This window comes from Lagopus muta, chromosome 8 (genome assembly GCF_023343835.1).
Source record: "Lagopus muta isolate bLagMut1 chromosome 8, bLagMut1 primary, whole genome shotgun sequence".
NCBI classification, from domain to species: domain Eukaryota; kingdom Metazoa; phylum Chordata; class Aves; order Galliformes; family Phasianidae; genus Lagopus; species Lagopus muta.
The window spans coordinates 2,430,799-2,451,920 of NC_064440.1; the positions used below are offsets into that span (position 1 = coordinate 2,430,799).

The window sequence follows — 21,122 nt, forward strand, 5'->3', positions numbered from 1 at the left end:
TCAAAACTTACTGGAAATCCAGTTATCAGCCTCAGAGAGAGATTGAGATCTAGGGCACGATGAGCAGAAATTTGGCTGAGCCCTGAAGTAGCAGAGGCTTATTTAAAGGAGTGCGTGTGTCAGCAGAGATGCTCGAGGCACGAGGAAGAGTTGCCTAGTTAGTTAGTTAATTACTCACCTTTGCCAAGCCTAGAAATCAGCTAGATTATTCAGCTGAATCCCAGAACAAGCTTGTCTCTCTCTCTATTTTTTTATTATTAGGTTCCTATTGCTAGAATGAAGCATTTACTGGGGGCCTTGCTTCTCGATGCACAGCTCTGTTCCAGGCACCACCTATCGGCACAGCAGCTGCCAGCAGCGCTGCGGCCAGAAGAAAGCTGCACAACTTAATAGATGAAATACCAAGCCAAAAATGTAATAGCTGGAGGGAGTTGGCCTTCGTTTTTATAGTATAATACAGCCCCGAATGCCCAGGATATTATGATTTCACCGTGGAAATGCATTATACTACAAAGTAACCATTCATAGCGGCAGGCAGAATGCCTGGCTCGAACGATTTGCCTAATAGAAACGGGGAAGCCTTTACAGTTTAAAACTTCTGCATTTGAAGGGAAGCACCACACTTCATATTCCCCTTCTTTTTTTTCAACTCCTTCAATGTTTTTAGGAGACGGAGCTCCGCTTGGCTTCGCTGCCTCTTGAACGAGATTTTTGCATCATTAAAGCGTATCAGATGTGCTACTCCCATGCTACAGGCACAGCTACAGATAATTTGATAAGGTGAACATGCATAACACAGGCTTGTATCAATAATTAATTTTTTTAATGCTGAGATTCTAGGGAGCCTGGGAACCTGGCTTTCCCAATAGCCCATCTGAACGGCTGTCTAGCAGCCAAAGTTTCTAGTAAAACAAGTAGGCAAACGGCCTGACAGGAACAAGTCCTATCAGATTGATACTTCCCCAAATCATTTTGATTTCAGCACATCAGCATTTCCGAACAAAAGAGCATTTCATCAGATACTCCTGGAACAGCTTTAGTTCTGACCTCAGTCATAACTCTTCATGGCTGGAAAATGCCATTTATTTACTCTCCTGTTACTTTTCCATCCTTCCCTCTGCTCCTCTCTTGTTTTTTTTTCTTACTTTATGTATGCCTTAGAGCATGATCCCACTCCTGCCAGCTCACATCGTGCAGGTTGGAGGCTATGCATGACCCAAAGCCATGCTCCCATGAGAGCTGCAGGCTGGTGATCTGAGCTGGGACGAAAAAGGGCATTGCCAGTCCACATCAGCCTCAAAGCAAACCCAAAAAGATGCGAACTAGGCTTTAAAAAGTATTGCTTTAAGACTATCTCATAGTTTTGGGGTCAGAGAAAAAAAACAGCTGTGGGTTTTTACATCTCTGAGGCTGGCATGGAGACCTGAGCCCTGATCTTTGTTGGTTTTGATATTGCATGAAAACTCAGTGGAGAAGGTGTAGATGTTGTGTGTGACGTGTAAGGACTGGTCTGGTGCACCTCAGGAGAATCACAGACCAGAAACTGCTGGATTTGAACACTGCTTTCTCTCTCTGCCTTCTCTCACACATGTCGAAATGCACTTAGTTTCTAAGCCTTGTCTCATCTCTTCAGAAATTAAAGACCAGTGGTGCTGCAGGTATTTGCTGTCTCTGAAATCAGCATGTGTTTCCAGTTATGGCTCATTAAGAAGGGTATCTCAGCCTCAGATTAACCTTTGTTCTGCACAGTTCTGCTGTTGTGCAACCTTTATTGCTATGAATCAGAGATGCTGGACCATGAACTTGAAATTATATGTATTTAATAATGAGGGAAAAAAAAAAAAAAAAGGTAAGAGATTAATTCCAGATGACAGCAAGTTTCCTGAGGAGACAGGGTGTGGGGACAGTCTGTCCATCCCCCGCTTCGTGCAGCTCCCAGCATGAGTAATGGGCCCACTGAGAAGCAAAAGAAAGTCAGGCTTTAAAAGGAAATAATAACATATCTCTGTTATTTTTTGAATCACACTCACATAAAATGCACACAGAACAGGGAGTGGAACACGTTTTGGTGCCCTCGTAAAGGAAGCCCACAATTACACACCTTCTTGTTTGCTGTCTCTTTGCTTGAAAGTTCTATAAATTATTGCTGAAGTGGCACAAATCCAATGTCTGCGCTGGTCCGTAGTCTGCTTCTGGGCTTCTCACACGGGACTTTCATGCAGAGTTAGGAAAGGATTAATTGATATAATTACTTTATCTAACGTGTGCTGCAGCTCTGTCTGTGTTTCTAAGCTGTCTCACATTGGCGATACCTGCTGCCCTGACCAGCAAGAACCCACTACCTGCAGCCCCTCCAGCGTGGGTTTGTCCTGAGCTTTGTGTCCTTCCAGCTGCAGGGGAGAGCAGCTGTCCTAAGTCATAATAGCACTCATGGTCCTGTGCCTCAGTTGTGGTCGGGTGCCAAAATCCTTCTGTGTGCATGCGAACTTCTGAGCAGCCAGAGAACTGACAGCTTAGGGTACAGATGTTACTTATGTTTTATAAGGTAACATTTTCTTTTTTTTTTTTTTTTTTTAATTTCTAAGCATATGCATTCTTGAAAAGATGTACGAAGCCAAAATGTTGAGAATACAAATGCAGAAATTATGGAACTTTCCAGAAGAAAGGTACGTTTTTCAGTCTATCATTTTCCTGTAGAAAGCAATCAGTTTTTCAATGAGATCTTACATTTTTTTCAAGTGCAGTTGAAAACTTTGTAAACTTCCCTCCGAAGAAGTTGTGTTTGAGGAGGACAGAGCTACCTGAGGAGGGGCACTCATTCCTGTGGTTTTCTCAGAGACTTTAATACTGTTTTCAGTCTCTCTAGCACTAAACTATTTTTAAGAGGTTAAGTGCTCATTAAGATAAGATGGAGCAAAAGATTGAACACATTGTAAAGGAACATTATCCATAAACTAATTTAGAGCTCAGTCACATGAAAGCCAAGCCCAGCTTTGCTCACACAGTACACGATAATGATATGTTTCAGGATTGCAGCTGAGAACAAATTTGACAGATCTGTGCACCATGCAATCACATTTGCTAATGTTAGTTTTAAAACAGAAAAAAATCAATCCCAGTTTGAAGTATTTTCTTGGGAAAGCTGAGAATGTATCTCACAATTGCCTGGCAGTGGGCACCCATTTGCTAGGAGTAAGGCTTGGCCATGCAAGGACATCACTGGTGCTGGCCCTGTGATGGCTGCTGGGGATGTGGGAGCTGGGCCAGGGACTGCTGTGACCAGCTGCTGTGCACATCTGCTCACGGGCTGCTTTGTCTCTCTTGGGTGCTCCTGGGCACTTGGTATGGCCAACACAGGCCACCAAACAGGAGCAGCAATGTGTAGCAGCCATAACCTCAGCTTAGAGATCATGCAAAAGTCACTGCGGTTCTTTCTGAGCTGTATCACTGAATCATCATGGAATTCTATGTTTGAGTCAGAAGGGACCTTAAAGGCCCCTTTAAAGGGGTCTTTCATTGGTTCACTGCTGGCAATGAACAGGGACGCCTACAGTTCAGTTAGGCGCTCAGAGTCCCATCCAACCTGACCTTTAACATCTCCAGGGATGGGACACCACCACTTCTCTGGGCAGCCTGTTCCAGTGCTTCACTATCTTGTGTGATAATTTATCTTTGCGTAGAGTTTATGGCATTGCATAGGTTTAAAGCATTTTAGGTGTTATTTAGTCATGGCTGGTGTTGGAGGGGCAAAATCTCTTCCCCGTGCCTTCCATCTCGCCCACTCATCTTATTGATGGCAAGGTGTGTCTGGGAAAGCATTCCCTTGCAGGGCTTTTAGATTTTGGAACATGCTTTCTCCAAGTCTGAATTTGATAATTCCTTTATATGCTGCAAGACATTTGTTGCAGGGGATTTTTGGATCGTGAGATTGCTTCCCATAGTGATGAATGAATTGAAAGAAGCTTCCATAGGTGTTTTGCTGGCTGAGTTCCTGCTGGAATGATTATTTCAGTGCTGCTGGGATTTCATTATATCGTATAATTAGCAAAGGTGTCAGGAAAATTCAAGCCTGGGATAAGCATGTTTTTATCATTTCCAATCTTTATGTATAAATATGCTGAGGCCTTGGCTTTGCAAGTGGTTTAGGGATACCTGGAACTGGGACTGCTGGTTGTGTGTCCAAGCCTGTGATCCATCCTCCAGCTTCTAGGTCACTTAAAACACACATTGCTGTAACAGATTACATTTTGCAAAAGTTCCTAAATCTTTACAATGTAGTGGAGAGTTGTGTAAGCTTTCAAAATAGCTACAGATGCCTTATGCAGACAGTGTGGCTGTGTTTATGCTGTACTCCTGCCATCAGACCGGGGGGACTTTATGCACATGAGCAGACTTCGTGAATCCTCATGGTCGCTATTGCAGAACTGGGCCTTGGAATTAATCAAGTTTTGAAAAAATGGTTTCTTTCCTCTTCGAAATACAGGAAGCAGAATTCTCATCTTATGCTTTTCTATTTTGCTTCCAGTGTTTCAATTTTCTTTTACTCAAGTGAATTAATTTTCAAGATAAACGCAGCACCTCCTTTGGAACACCAAGCAGAGGGGAGTACTGCAGCATGTTTTCATTTTGGAAACAAAGTAATTGCTATAAAAATAGTCCTGTATTTCTTCATTTTATGATGTGCTCCCTTTAGACTCAATAATCATCCCTTCTTGTACTCGAGATACTTTCCCTCCCCACACCCACTCTCTCCTATCCCCTGAAAATGGGAGAAAAGAGTGAGGCAGCCTTACTTTCATAGAACCATAGACTCATAGAATGGCCTGGATTGAAAAGGACCACAACGCTCATCAGTTCCAACCCCCTGCTGTGTGCAGGGTCGCCAACCAGCAGACCAGGCTGCCCAGAGCCACATCCAGCCTGGCCTTTTGTTACTAGCAAGGAGTTTGGTGCGTTTTGGGGGAACTTTTCAAAGTTTTTTAGTAAGGTCTTAATGAGTTTAGCCTCCAAAGCCACATTGGGATGTTCCAGTTGACAGCTCCTCAAGCAGGCGGTGGGGAGGGAGCGCGTGCATGGGCTGCCTGGGGGCTTTGCCCCTGGTGCTTTAGGAAAGGGCATTCCGCTTTATAAACAAACCAGCCACCCATGTTCACCGTGGGTGCAGGGGTGGGGGAATTATGGGAATGTGAGACGCTCTGAAGTATCTGATCAAATAATAGAAATTAATTATTTTGGTTTCAGCAAAGCTGGCAGTTCGGCGCTAAGTTGGCTTTCTGAAGCATACCTCAGGAATGACAAATGGTAAAAGCAGGTGGAAACAGATCTATCCAGCTGCTGCAGCCCAGGGGAAGCTGGAAGTAGTCTGAATTCAGCAGGTTGCTACATGTTACATGGAAAGCGGTGGCTCGTTCGGATTGCGGCGCTGAACGGCGCATATTTTCTTAATGCTCTTTTAATGAAAAAATCAGATCTGCGAGAACTTTCTCATTCCTTCTGTTTTTAGATTGGCTTTCAAATGGTTCTTAGTTGTCTGGGAGGTCATTGTAATGCTGGGCGATTCAGAACCATATGAGGCCCACTTAGAAAGTCTGACTAGGGAAGGTAAAGGCTTTTGTTTCCTTATGAATGACTTTTGCAAAGGGAGTTCATTCTTTACATTCTGTTCTTTGTTGTGGCTCTGCCAAGTTATGAGTAAACAAAGCACTTAATGCACTTTTTTTTTGTGTATGATTTGATGAGAATGACGTACAAAGTCTGAAGGGAAAGTTAAACCTTTCAGGGAGAATGAAAAACAAGCCTCAGAAGTGATGAATGCTTGGTTCTGAAATCCTGTGAAACAGCGGATTGTGCAACAGTTCTCGAAAAAGATAAAAAGAGAGGGGGAGAAGTAATGCTTCTGTGTATTTGCTGTCTTAGGAAAGGGTTTAGGAATGAACTGTTCTCCAGCTGGGTGTGTAACGTCTCCTTAAGCAAATGCATATCCTGTGTATTTTCAGCCAACTTTCAAGGAAAAATTTTTCCATCTTGTTTCAGTGTCAAAACCCCCAAAGAATGGTGAGGAAGGGATTGCGGAGGTTGATTCTTGTTCACTGTGAAATAAGAGGAGAAAATGGGAAACAGGTGAGGTTAATCAGCAGATTTTTCAATTTTTAGGTAGTCTCAGTCCTGTTCTTTCTTCTGGGCCAGAGAACAGGGCACAGAGGAAGCACTTCCCATGCACTTCTCATGGAGATCTCCAAGGAGCCTCTTTGCTTTGCTCTCTTGCAGCTGCAGGAAAGTGCAGGAATTCACCCTCATCACAGCTCCCCGTGGGAGGTCGGTGGTGTAATTCAGACTGAGGTATTGCACAGCGCTTTGCTTTCTCTCTCACAACTCAGAGACACCCAGAGTTGCTACTTTGGGGGAGCAGATAATTCTCATCCCTCTTCATTTCCCCTCTCTGCTTTTTTTTCCCTCTCCATTTCTTACTGCACACAGTAACCTGAGTGTTTCCCCTGAAAGTGTTTTGTGGACCATTGCAGTTAAGGATATTATAGATGCTTCCAGAATTAGAACTTTTTCCAAGTTTCTAGGGTCTGTTTTTCAGGCTGTGGCAAATATTATTTCATTCTTCATGTAAGCAGGGTGAGTTTTTTCTAAGAAAAAGATCTGCTGTTTTTCTAAGCAGAACATGGGGAGCTACTGCATGCTGAATGCTTGGAGAAGTGTACTCCAGGGTTTAGTGATTGAAGGGAGCTTTAACTCCCTTAAAGTAAGAGCTTTAACTGTAAGAGATTAACAACTTGTACGGAGAGACCAGTTAAAGCCACATTTGACAGTGCTAACTCATCAGTAATGTTTTTCTAGTGGAGGCATTCAAGTCCAGGCTGGATGTGGCTCTGGGCAGCCTGGTCTGCTGGTTGGTGACCCTGCACACAGCATGGGGCTGAAACTAGATGATCATTGTGGTCCTTTTCAACCCAGGCCATTCTATGATTCTATGAGTCTATGATTCTAGCGTGATAAATACTTATGAGGTATATACACCACTACTGACTTAAGATCTTTGCTCAGTAATTCTTGAGCATGAGTATCTACAGCAAAGTAATACTTTCAGTGCAGCATCAGATAGGGTTCTGGTCATTTACCTGTAGATTCCTGCAGAGTTCCTGCAGTTGTACTGAGTTCAGAGGAGACGGCAGAGGTGTAAAGTGGGGAAACTGCCTCTTAGAGTTGTGTTGAAGAAAGTGGCTAGCAAGCTTTTATGCTTAGCCTAAGTGAGCAAGCATCTGCTAAAAAAAATGCAAAGTGCTTGGCCAGCCCCAGTAGCTGCAGTGCAGGATCTGGTCTGGCTCTCAGACACTTTGGGCAGCATCATGAAACTGACTGTAAGAAATAAAGCTGAGAAAGTAAGCAAGCAGAGAGAATTTAAGAGTTGAACTACATCAGAAAAGCGCAGATTGCCCATCCTGTTGTCATCCTAATAGTTCCTTAAGAATTACTGTAGGTGTGACTGTGAGGTACTGAGAAGTACTTAATTATAGGTTTTTTTTGGAGAGGCTCTGAAACCATTGAGCTTAGGATGGAGCCAGGCTTGCTTGGCAATCAGTGCCTTGGCAGGACATTGCAACAGCTTCTTGTAGCCTTTTCTAAGGAATGCTTCCTTCTCTCTAAGTGGTCTGAAATATGCAGATTACAAGTATTATGCATAACGCATTCATGTCGACTGTTTATGGAGGGTGGTCATTTGCAGCAAAATCCAAGTTACTCTAAATAGTGGGAAAAAACAGTAGAATAGGGCACTTGATGAATCAGAAATACAGGAAAGAAAGGCAAACTTTGTGCACAAAGAACACGGTTCAACGTCAGCTAGGCAAGAGCAGAACCGAGGGAACAGAGCTGAGCAATTACAGCACTTTGCAGAGTCAGAACAAGCAAATAGCAGACTATGAGAACAGGCACAGTGCTCCTAGTCGTTCTCAGAGAAAGAGCTAGGAAACAACAACATGAGAAAAGCAAGAGGAGAGTTCAACGTCAAACTGGCAGACTCTACAGTGTCATCTGTAAAATGATATCATCTGCCAGAAAGCCTGCTGCCAATTCAGACATTTTTCTGCATTCACAAGTTACAAGTGTGCAGCTGTGAGGCTATTGAATTTCATGACTGTACATTTGCAGCTTGTGAATTTGTCAGTAGGCATTTCCATCTTGATAATATTTGTGGAGAGCTGTGCAGTATGTATTGCCTTTCTATTAGATATGCTTAATACAGTCTGCAAATGCTAATCTGAGGATCTCTGTTGGAATGCTGGAGAACTACCTAAAACCTGCTATTTTCTTACTGTTTTGCATTTATATTTCTTGGATTTCCACAGCTCTTAATCACGGCTGAAACCTTCCTGTGAAAAGAAGTTGAATACATGTATATTAAAATAGGAGAATGTCGGTTATTCCCATTATCATTGTTTCCCATTTTGTGTGTGTGTGTTTAGCTTGAAGGAAACATCCTCCTCCAGCATGCAACACCAGAATATTGTTGAGCGGTTATATATGTACCTTTTTTTGACCTTTTTTTTTTTTCCCCTTTTTAATTTAAAGATGTTAAAAATACAACAGCAGTGAATTTTCCTGCAGGTTGATTCGTTTGCATTTGTAGATTGTAAGGGAAGCTCTTTTTTCTTTGTAAACGGAAGAAGCAAAAATGTCTGTTGGAAGGAGTTTGCTGAAGATCACATAGAAAATCTCATTTTTAGTAATAGCCTATAAACACATCTCTCTGAAAGGGAGTTTTCTGGAAATTGTGGAAGAAAATTGCATTTTAGAGGCACAGCTCTGGAGGATAGGGATGGCTGTCCAGAAAAGGGTAGCCCTAAGAAAAAAGACTTCTTCATTGAGCGGAGTTCACTTTGTAATATCTGGGCAGCACACTTTGCAATGGGAAGGCTGCCAAAAGCCTGGTTGTGTAGTAAATAAACATAGCAGGGAAAGGCAGGCTGAAAGAAGATGGCTAGCCAAGCAGGATCCTCAGCGTCTGCTTATTTATTTCTTCATTCATTCAGTCATTTAAATTCTATCTTTGTCTTTGACACCTCTATCTTTATATGGTCAGTGAATGACAGGCTCACCCGCCGGAATAAAAATGTAATTAAACAACAGCCTGCTGTGGTCAGCTCCAAAACCTGAGAGCAATCCCAAGTCTCGTCACTGTGGCCAAGCACACACACCAGCCTTCCCCTGTCCTGTGCCCCCAGAATCCTTTCCATGAGCATGCAGAATGGGGATTTTTAGGTGAAGCTGACCCCAAAATGTTTGAGCTATGCTTAGTGAACATTGGGATCCCAGTGCTTCAGATGGGGACATGCCTATGGGAGGAGGCCAGCCTTGCTCAGGGCTGGAGTACAAGCAGCAAGGGCCGGAGGCTCAGCGTGACCAAACTGTGCCGTATGGTGATAAATCCCACCTGGGAAAGCTCCTCTGGCAAGAGCTGCTGAGTGTGATTTCTGTCCCCACGTATACTTCGTGCTGGTGAGCACAGAGCTTCTCGCTTAGGGTTGACCTACAGCACCCTGCAGTCCAGCACGCAGTTACTGGAGAATGTGCTGAAGAAAACCAGACTGCGAGCTGGGGTTTCCCAGTCTGTCCCAATCTGGTGGCGGCAGGAGCTGTGAGCTGATTCCAGCACAGATCTCTCTGGGATTGTTTATCTCTTGCTGATGTGTCTGAAGTGCCTGAGGAATAACAGAACTTTCTGCATCTGAGATCCGCTCGCCACAGAAGGTCCAGGTGCACCTCTTGCTTTCCATAGAGGTGAACCTGATTTCACTTTCCTCAGCAGTGTAGGGAAAGTAATACTAAAAACCTTTCCCTGGCCATAGTGAAGTAAACAAACAATCTCTAAAGTTCTAGCATGCGTGGCATCTTGCTTTTCCTTAGGGTAAACAAATGGAGCAGTCTTTTTTCCACTATTTCTGGGCTTCTGCAAAACATTGCCAATCGGCAGTGTAGTAGTAATATTAACACATGCCTGTTCGAAAACGTGATACATACTTTTGGGTCTTTGAGATTAGTTCCTCTGAAGTGCTTTTTCTTCAGCTGCCTGACAAGGTTTTTGGCTCCACTTCAGTCTGGTAAGAAGACAGCTGCTCAACTTCTGACACAAATGAAGAAAATTGATGGTATGCCATCTCCAAAATTCTCTTTTCCTGCCAGACACTCTGAGATTGAGTACTAGGAGTCATTCAAAGCTTGGGGATTTTTAAAAAAATGTTGGGTGGGGCAGTATGTGGGGCTTGTGCATTTGGCTGGGCTGCTTCTGATAGCACTCAACACTTGCACAGAGCCTGCATTGCTGCGAACATAAACAAGTGTCAGATCGTTAATACTTACACTGCTAATATGGTGCTCACTTTAACTGCTGTTGTGTGCCGAGCTGTCATTACCATGGTTTTGCATAATGCCTTAGAAATTACCTCACAGAAATACACTCACCTGGCAGGGGAGACACTGTGCTCAGGAAGGTGGTCTTCCCAGGATGAGGCTCATCCCCTGCACTCTGGGTGTGCTGACCCCTGGAGTTTCCCCAGAGATGGGAAACTCGACTGTGCCATTTGTGGCAGCGGGGGACTGCATTCGTGCTTTCCCATTTTAAATATTTTTCTCAGGATCCTAAGGAAACTGGCTGATGTGATTGCCAAGCTGCTCTCTATCACATTTTTAAAATGGTGGCAGTAAGTTAAGTAAGTCCTTAAACACTGGAAAAAGGGAAACATTACTTCCATATTCAGGAAAGGGAGAAAAGAGGCTGGTGAGCCTCGCCTCTGTGCCTGAGAAGATCATGGAACAGATTCTCCTGAAAGAGATATTAAGGCACATGTGAGTTGTGGAGGTGACATGAGACAGCCAGCATGGCTTCACCAATGGCAGATCACACCTGACCAGTCTGGTGGGCTTCTGTCATGGAGTGACTGCATCGGTGGACAAAGGAAGGGCAGCTGATGTTATCTACCTGTACTTGTACAAGGCCTTTGGTGTGGTCCCCCACCACATCCTTATCTCTAAATTGGAGAGGTATAAATTTGAAGGCTGGACTATTAGATGGACAAAGAAGTGGCTGGGTGGTCATAGCCAGAGGGCTGTTATCAACAGCTCAATATCCAGTTGGAGGCTGATCACGAGTGGTATCCCCTAAGGATCTGTTGTCTTTGGATCTTTGCTCTTCATTATCTTCATCACAGACGTAGAGATGGGATTGAGTGTAGCCTCATCAAGTTTGCTGCTAACACCAAGCTGACTGGTGCAGTGACACCTTGTCTTCTTTTGACTTGTACTTACTGTTGCCATTTCTTTACGAAGAGACCTCAGGATGGTAAAAGTTGGGTTCCTCAGGTGGAGCAGAAGCCCTTATCTTAAGCAGTAACATTTGGCAAACTTGGAGAAACTGTCAGCACATTTTCCCAGTTTTATGTGTAGGGAGATGCTACTAAAGGTGCTGCTATTATGTTTGTCATGGCAGTAAACGATGGCTATGTGCACAGCTGAACTCAATTTTCTTCATTGGATGTGGAATTAATAACTACTATCAATTTTCATTGCTCTGTGCTGTTTTCACTTTGCAGTACCTGAATGGGCTCAGTCAGAAATGTCACTTTTTGGAAAAGTACTGTGGAGATGGGGTGGAGGCTGCTTCTGGCACACCATACACTTGGGCTGTGCTTACTGGGAGCTCCTTTCAACATTTTCATCTCCAGCAAGGCCGTATTTTTGTTCAAAGAGAACGTGCAAATCAGGTTCTATCCAGCAGAGCTTTCCCAGGACGCTGGTTCTGCCTGGGTCCCGTGCACTTTACCTTTTAAGAACATGCAACTAGCTCCTTTGTCTCTTAGGCAACTGCAAAAATAACTCCATCAAGAATAAACCTGCAAACAAGGGCAAAAAAAAATAGCAGAACTGTGGGAAGAAATGAAATATATTGATTTAAATAGTCCCGTAAAGCTATTTCCTCCCCCTGTACCTCTGAAAGGCAGTAATGATATGCTCTGATTCCTAAGCACAAGTCCTGACTTGCATAAATTTGGAGATTTCATCTGTATAGATCTGCCACTTGCTAAGATATTAATACCTGAATATTTTTATGGCACATCCCTAAGTCAATAGGCAAAAGGTTTCTGAATAAAAGCCTTAAAATTACCTTATGAATTATTAACTATTCCCTGTATTACCGTTGAATTATAAAAGCATGGAAAAATGGAAAGCAGAATTGAAAAGCATCAATCTCAGGTTCTTTAAAAATGTAATACTAATCATTTGAGCAGTGTACAAATCTTTTATTAAAGATAAAGAGGAAGCCATACTTTTTTATTAACTTGAGGATGTGTTCAATCCACATGATTAAAAATCTCATTACTAACTCAAGTCAGGGAAGTGATTTATTGCTGAAACAAAATAAAAGGCATTCTGCCCATAGCTGTATTTACGGTGAGGAAAACGCTCAGGTTGTATCTGCTGGGTGTTTCTAAGGGTGGGTTCCATTTTTCTGGGAAAGATTTGGTTTGGCTGCAGTCTGTAGCTGAAGTGCTACCTTAAGCAGAAAAGCCTGAACTGCAATTATAGGTACCAAGAGATCCTCTCTGCTACTAAATCTAAACGAAGCAAATGATTTTGTCTGATTCGGTAATAGGATGTGCAGAAATCCAGGATTTTATACACAGGGACTTGTCAGGTGTAGTTAGTGCTGTGAAGTGAGCATCTAACTGCAGGTATTCGTGTGATTCTTCACCTATCACATACTAATGTGTATTTATTGATCGATAATACTGTGGCTGTACTGTTCAAAAAGAGTGCTCCAAGTGAAGTCTCCATTTGTGACTGTGACAAACGATGGACTCAGTGATGTTATTTCCATAAATACCATATTCTACTTATTCTACTTATGTTTCTGTACTTAGCAAGCCTTAACCAGGTCAAGTAGTTTGAGTGTTAGGCAGCTATATGGGTGTCTTACACTTGAAAAGGGTTGGATATCTTAAAATACTGAATTATGCCCAGCGTAACTTCCAGTCCTATTTATACTACCTCTTACCATGTAAAATGAAGATAATACTGAATTTATTTACATCACAGCAGCTGTGGAAAAACTGCGTTATGCACACTTGCGTATAGAGACAAGACATTAAATGATGCCATCAATTCCTGCAAGCCAGCAGAAATAGCTTTTCGCTTCCTGATAACTGTGCCTGGATGGCTCCCAAGGCTGAACGCTGCTTTTGCACATCTCCCAGGAAGTTTGAATTCTCTCCTGCATCGTGGGTGGAAAATGCCTGGTATTATCATGACAGGTGGAATAGGTATGGAAGTGTAAACCCTCCCCTGATCCTGGGTAACATATTGCCAGGCCCGGGCTTTGCTCCAGAGGAGTGTTTTGGGAGAAATTGCATATCTTGAAGTAAAGAAACATTTCTGGAAATAGGTTGCTTCAGAAATTTGGCAGATCTTCAGATGTTCAAAATGTTAGAAGCAGTCAAGACAAAGATTGAACAGTGGGTGGAGGCAAGGAAGGCGGTTAAAGGTGAGGTTAAATGTGTTGTATAGCTGTAGGAGAGATGTGTTGCACAAACACTGCAGTCATTTAAGGAGGGATCCATGTGACAATTTGCAAAACTGTGATAAATTATTTTGCTGGGCTCCTTTGCTTATCTTACATTTATCTTTACATCTCATCTTTCCAGTCCACTGTTCTGTTTCCATCTGCAGTTAGTATTTAATGCGCCAAGCAACTTCACATTCCTCTCACCCATTTCCAACCTTCAAATGTTAAAAATATAATTCGGGTGTCAAAGTATTTCCAGTTTCTCCCCTTAAAATTATGTCCAGGCGAACTCATCAGGGCCTCTTTTTCCAGAGGATTTAGGACGGAAAAGTTTTTTTTTTTCCAGTCAGCAACAGGACCCCTCCTGTTTCTAGCAGGCTGCAATAGGTGCAGCAGGACATCTGAACACATCTCATGTGCTTCGGGTGGTTTGCATGGCAGCAGAAGTTGGCATCTGCCCTCAATGCGCTGTGTAAATGCGTCCTCAGCTTGAGAAGTTCCAGGATGTCAGAGAGCGTAGGAAGTACAGGAAACACAGGTGGGTTGTGTGCTTTTGTTTCTGTTTAGCCTGTGCTAATTAGCCTACATGGGGAATGGCAAAATAAAAATGCCACCAAAACACACACTTTTAAAATCTCACTTAAATCTATCTCCAAAGTGGTTTTTGTTGTCATAGTTTTGGCAGTTGAGGGAGGATCCTCAAGAGAACAAGAACTTGTTTTCTGTGGAAAATCTGCTTTTCTTTCTTATTTTTCTCCAGTATTTGCACATAAGTGTTGTTATGTTTTCATTTCCATCTGGAAGGTACAATCTTCATCTGAAATCTTTATGTTGTAGCTTTATGAAATAGCATCAAAGTAGGTGATAACGAAGACATTAAACATCTTCTGATGATTAACAAGATACTTTTAAAATCTTCCTTTATCACATGAGTGTAAAATGGATGCATTCGCTTATGTAAATCCATAACGTGCCAATGTGTGCTCAGTCTGAATGCTTCCAAGATTTCTCCTGCTTTCAAAGGAGAGCTTAACTTTAGTCAAACATTGGGTTGGGAGTGCGTTTCGCTGTGTTTCTGTGCTTAGTTTTGTACACAGAGTTCTTTTGCTCTACTGAGATGCTCCTGTTGGCCATCAGCGCCTGCTAATGTAGCTCAGGTTCCTGGTGCCATGTGAATAACAAAGCATTGGTTAGACAACCCTAGTGACTCAGTAAGTGGGAACTTAGTTATATGAATTTCATTGACCAGCAAAATTCTTGGCAGCTAGTAAGTGCTTGGCCAAAATTTTACATTCTGGATCTCATCGATCAGGTTCTGGTCTTTCCTTTCATAGATCTCCAATGAGTTTGTATTCATGGTTGGGCTTAAGTTTATTTTCAACTTTATTGTACCTGTGTTATATTGTAACTGGAATGCAATTTGTTGTAACATCATTGAAAAACCCAATTTTGAAAATCTGTGGAAAAGACAACAGCTTGAAAAAGGGAAAGGAAAATGACAGAGCTAAATCTGCACTCAAATAGTCTGTCTAGCAACTATCAAACTGATAAGTTTAGATTAGGATCTAATTTATGGCTTATATATATTGTAAGTTTTCTGCGTTTCTCATACCGTAGAATACCAAGTCAATGTCAATGATTTGACACTGCTTTCAAAAAGTACAATTATAGTATATTTCGTAAAAGAGTTATGTTTCACAGTAGTCCTTTGTTATAGATGGCAATAAGTTTGACACAGCTTGGTTCTGAGATGAATATTTCTTTTTTTTTTCAAAACATCACCTGATAAGTCACTCGTAAGACTGTAATGTATTACAAATAAGCTTATCTATCAGAACAATGCCTTGATTGTATTAATGTATATGTGTATGTATGTATTTTGTACGTGTAGGTAAGTATGAAGTGTCCAGGTAGGAAGTCAATGCTGAAATACCTGCCAGACTGACAGGGTGTAACTCTGATATGTAGGTGATAAAAGAAATACCACCACGAAGAGCCAAGAAAAAGACAGAATCATGGAATCACAGAATGGCCAGGGTTGGAAGGGACCTCAAGGATCATGAATCTCCAACTCCCCCGCCACATACAGCACCACCAACCTCCACATTTAATACCAGACCAGGCTGCCCAGGGCCCCATCCAGCCTGGCCTTGAACACCTCCAGGGGTGGTGGACCATGATGTTGAAGGGAAATTAAAATAAGTACATTTGTTGAAGTGTACGTTGTGCTGGAATATAGCCCCCTAGACAAGATCTGGCCTCTTTGTGTTCAGTGGACTTTTCTTCAGGCTTTACCTGGTGGTTTCTTTGTGGTCTTTTGTGGCATTTCAGGAGGAAATTTTAGGCATTACTGCCTCACTCCTGGGGATCCCACAGCCTGCAGGACAGCACATTATGATTTCCCAGGAGGCTGTGTATTAGTTAATCCTTTTGGATCTGCCACCTTAAAGCTGACAGAATATTTTGACAGCTGAAGTCAGCTTCACCACTAATCTAAGATTTATTTAAGGAGATATTTGCTTACAAACAGAAGTGTTTTTGAAGCAAACAGTAGAAAGGAATAATGACAAGCATAGTTAATAGTATCTGTAGTAAAAGGCTCTGCCTGATCTGCTCATAGCTTAGATACAGGCAGTCTGCCCCAGATCTGGCCAAGCCAAGAGAGCAACCCTAACCCCAACCCTCATCATCGCCCCTCATTGAGGACGAGCAGTATTCCAGGCAGCGTGACACAGCCTATGGTCATGGTTGCCTGTCTTAGATACTATAGTTACGCTTTCTTTGTGAACATTGTAGAACTCTACTGCAAATTTAACACAGCTGCATACCTTAGTTTAACTCCACATGGGAACACATTGGAGGAACTGTGCTTGGCTCAGCAAGAAGCTGTTTGGAACGAAAGCTCAGCATTTCACACCATCAGTCCCTGGTGATAAACCTCATGTAATGGGCTGGCTCTGAAACCCAAAGTTTTCAGCTGTTCAGATTTTCTTACTGTGTCAGAAGGAAGTTCTGGGGATGCTTCAGAGACAGGGGTCTGACCCTACCCTGACTTACCCTAATGTTCTTTGGTGTTTCAGGTTCCTCTAATGGTATTGCTCTGGCATAAAGGTGCTGGAGAAGCAGGCTTAACGAAATAATTATGATGTATGCTGCATGGAGGTTTAGAGCCCTCAGGCAGCAGTCTTAATATCATGGTCTAACGCTTGATTTAAGAGAACATCTTGTATGTATTATTTACAGCAGATATTAGACCTCTGCCAGTACCAATGACTGCAGCCTGGAGGATTTATTAGCACCAGATATGCTATTTATTTTGCAGAAATACCATGTAATACTTGAAGCTACAAAACCAGTTTAGAAATAAATAGATCTTAGTATCATGTGAATGATGGATGAAGGCTAAGTTCAGACTTGCTCCCTGATAGATTGAGGCAAATGCTCTACTGGATATTTAACTTCAAAACGGCACAGCAGAGGATTTTTAGGATATTGTCCTCAGTCTCTGCTGTGTATACATAGGGCTTCTGGAGTCTTGTTGCAGAGGTCTTCTGGACTTGAGATATTTCAGCTCTTCATGTGCATACTTAAACAGACTTATATCTTTTCAAGTAGCCTTGAAAGCATTAATTGATTTTATTAATTGATAGGGCTGAAAGCTTAGGTAAGGATGAAGAACCACTTATAGCTGTGAAATGACATGCCAGTCTTTGTGTGTGGGTCTCAGAGTCAAATGGGGGTTATTGAACTGACGTGGAAAAGGAAATATCCTGCAGCCTCCCAGGAAGTCTTTCTGTAGTGGTAGGAGATAGTATCTTCAGCTGGGTTGTAGATTTATCCTTTTGTTGTTTCTCTGGAAATATTTTTGTGCTTTGAGTTTGTTCCTATCTTTCTCCCATTGATGGACAATGAGCAGCTTTCCCTTGTGGTACAGAAAGGCGGAAATCTGGTCTCAGTGCAGAGTTTTGCTGGCATAGCTGTGTTTGCTCCAACTGTGAAAAATTCATGGCTGCAGGTGATACCACTGTGCAGAGGGTCAGGATGTGGATGTTCCTTACCAAGGAACTCTAGTCTGCTTCACTTATGTTGCTAAAAGCTGACATGACTAAGCCAGCAGAAAAAATCCTTCCATAAGCACATGCTGCTGTTTACTCTGGGGGCTCTGTGTATATAGCTATAGGGGTGTACAGAGAATTCCTTGTGCAGGTGAGGCATAATTTATATAGTAAGTATATTTTTCTATAAGTGCTTCAGGTGAACTTAGTAAAAAGTATAGTTTTGCTGATGCTGCTATTCCTAATGGTAGCAGTTCGTACCTCTGAGCTGCTGCTGAGGCCAGTTGTTTCTTAGGCCATAAGTGCACATGGCTTATCGTGAATTCCAAGCAGCTTAATTTCATAATGGAGAATGCAACCTGTGCATCATTTCTGTTCTCTGCTGTGGTCTCCCAGATTAAAAAGTGCATCTTTAAGGTTGGGGATGAATAAACCCTTCTCTGTGACACCAAGGACTCCCTGTGCACTAAATGACAGCATAACTTAAGAAAAGATTTTGGGCAAATACAATGCAGGCCTAAGCAGTTTTCTTTCCTCTTTCCTGCTCTGGCTTTTAATTTTTATTTATTTTTTAATTCATTTCTTCTCAGCACACGGGAGGAATACAGCCCATTGAGAGCCAGGTAACTAGCTGATTTATGGCTTACTTCCTATCCGCCCCAGTTTAATTAGGATGTTACTATTTCCTGCCCCTCATTACACTAACCCTGATCACTGACACAGAACTGGAAGCAAATTATTATGAAAGCACAGAGGAATACGAGCTGCTCATTTGTTTTGGTCTCCGCTGGAAAATTGAAATTGTACATACTTATAAAGTGCTTTACAAAGTATATTATGTGGCCTGACAGAGAGCTTGTGTAGCTAACTGGTGCTTTTCAGAGGAGAAAGCTTTTGTTATATTATTAATTATACATAACTGTACGTATATCCATTATATCATCCCTTCCTCCAAGGAAAGAGGGAGGGATTCAGGTGGGCAGGTGGGTGGATGGGCTGCAAGCCAGCAGGGCTCTCGCTGTTAGGCTGTGGCTGCCCATTGTGGCAGAACATGAATCCCTGCAGCCACAGGGGACAGCAGGAGAGACTGCTTCCCAGAGGTTAACCAGCATGTGTGCAGATGCTGGTGCTGAGAACACAGGTTGGAATTGTAGAGTGTCTCAGCTGGGTTAAACCCTGGGTTTGAGCACTGCAGCATTCACTCAGTGTTTTGTTTGTCAGGTGACAATAATTAAACAAGTTCTGTCCCTCTACATTATCCTGAGCTGATGCCTTTCCCTGTGGGATGTTGGTGTCCCTCTGGTTCTAGATCATTTGAAAGTAAGAGGAACCTTCAGCACAGAATGCAGCCATGATACTGACACAGAAACTGGCTCCTACATGTGCAGTGAAGGGTTTGGTAATGAAGTTGGTTCCCTTTCCAGCTGTGTGGCTGAAAGGGAATTTTCCAAAGAGATGTTCAAAGACTTCTAGGTACCTGACTCTGAGTGTCTTCTCCCTGATGCACCGCTGCTCTTTCCTTCCTGAGGTGACTCTTCCCCTGCCTCTGAGCTGCTGAGCTGTGAGGACAGCTGGTTTTTGACACAGTGTCTGAACCTGTTTTCAGGTATGAGATAATCCGTGGGTCTGAATAGCACTTGATTTCATATTAAGAAGAAATCTGCTTTGGATGACTGTTTGCACAGTCTAGCAAAATCAAGCCCGTGCAGGAAAGGTAGGTTGGCAGAATTCCAGTTCTTGAACTAAGATAGCACAAAAGTTTGTGAATCTGGGCCTGAGCATAACCACTTTTAAGTGAATATTGGCATTGTTTTCTCTGTGATCTACCAGTGAGTCATACAGGGAGAACAGGATCTCAGATCCGGTTTGAGATTCTCCAGCCTGAGATAAAGAATAAAAACAGTATTCAAATTTACAGGAAGGGGTTGAATAATGTTTAAACATTTCTCCATCCTTCCTAGAGAGACTATGTGAACTTAAACAGCACTGGAAATGACAGCTGAGATTAAAACAGGTCGTCTCTTGCAAACGCTTTCACAATATCCCCACTTCTGTGACCCTGTAAGATGGAGAAGTTCTGCTGCTGGCACTCTGTCAGGGCAGAGCACGTTTTGGAATGGGTTGTTTGTTGCTCAGAAGCACAAATGAGGACATCCTCAGAGAGGCTGTGAGAGCACGCTGTTTGCTGTTTACAGAAAGGCTCTTTGTCTCTGTGAGCTGTCAGTCCTGCTCTGTGCAGGTTGGATGGTGGTCACTACTACAGTCTGCAGCACTTCACCAGTGAGTGTGTGCTGAATTCCTGCTCCTTCCCATAACTTTTTCCATCCTTGATCATTCTTAGAGAGCTGGTGCTGTGACAGGGCAAGTAATAAAGCATCAGCTACAGATCAGATTTGTAGCTGCAGTCCTTTGTGCTGCTGTGAGCTGTGCTGAAGATGTAACGAATAAGAAGGGTTTCAGGTTCCTAAACAGTTCACAACTAAATGTTTTCTTGGGCTTCTAGAAACTTTGTGAGCAAACTCAGGAAATTTTCTGTCTTCTAGATCTGTAGTCATGGAAAGCAATAGCATTAGACAAAAAATATCTGCAAAAGAGATGCATTGTTCATTTTAAATTACACCCAGCTTTCTTAGGAAAGCAAATTAAATCACACTTAACCAAAGAATACAGATAACAGTATTAAGTATAACAGGACATTTTAATTACTAAGTAAAACAAATGTACATGTCTGTAACTGTAATTAAAGTAGTGTTGTATTTGCTGTGCATTAAAGTGACTTGCGTGTCTGCAGTACAGTAATTGGCTTACTTCATCATTGGTTTCTGACTTGACATTATGGTTACTGTAGAAGAATTCAGTGCTGATGCAGATATATGACAGGCTGTCTTTCCACCAGCGGAATTCAGATGTTAATTGTCTTCATCAAGACCCAGCCTCAGAGCTGCAGTTGTGCACTAGGTAAGATGCTCATCACCTCTGAGCTCTCTGCTCGCTCTGGGTGCCCTGCTAATGACACTCCAGCTCTAGTTTCTCATCCCTTGCTGTGGAATCTAGGATTTTAGGGGCTCAGAGGCTGTCATTGTTCTTTGGAGACAAAGCAGTGCCATCTTAGCTGAAGCAAAGATGCGTGGCATTGCACTTCATCTCTGTGGCACTGTGCTGGGTGCAGGTAGTGACTAAAAGGGAAGCCTGTAAGAGTGATGGGAAGAATCTGAGAATGAAGAGGTTATTTCCCACATCTTGTCTTTGCACCGTTTTCTCCTCTAGCTTCAGGATGCTCAGTGGCAGTAATAGTCCTCAAATGTATGAAATGCTGCTGTGAGAAGAAAAAAAACCAATCTGTTCTTGATGCCCCTTTTGTTAGAAGAATAATGATCTCAAAAAATCGCAGCAAGGAAGAGTTGGCTTAAAAAGCGAAGGAACAGTTCATAATATGAAGATACAGAAATAATGTTACAAATTCCCTACGGAGGCTATGAGAAGTTAATCCTTGAAAGTTTCAG

The 21,122-nt window shown here is 42.5% G+C and overlaps 1 non-coding gene across 1 annotated transcript; it reads left to right on the top strand.

The window, feature by feature from the left end:
• Positions 1-10,459: 10,459 nt before the first annotated feature.
• LOC125697277 (U1 spliceosomal RNA) lies at positions 10,460-10,623 on the top strand. Its single transcript, XR_007378748.1, has one exon. It is a non-coding gene; the product is annotated as a U1 spliceosomal RNA (small nuclear RNA).
• The last annotated feature ends 10,499 nt before the right edge of the window (positions 10,624-21,122 follow it).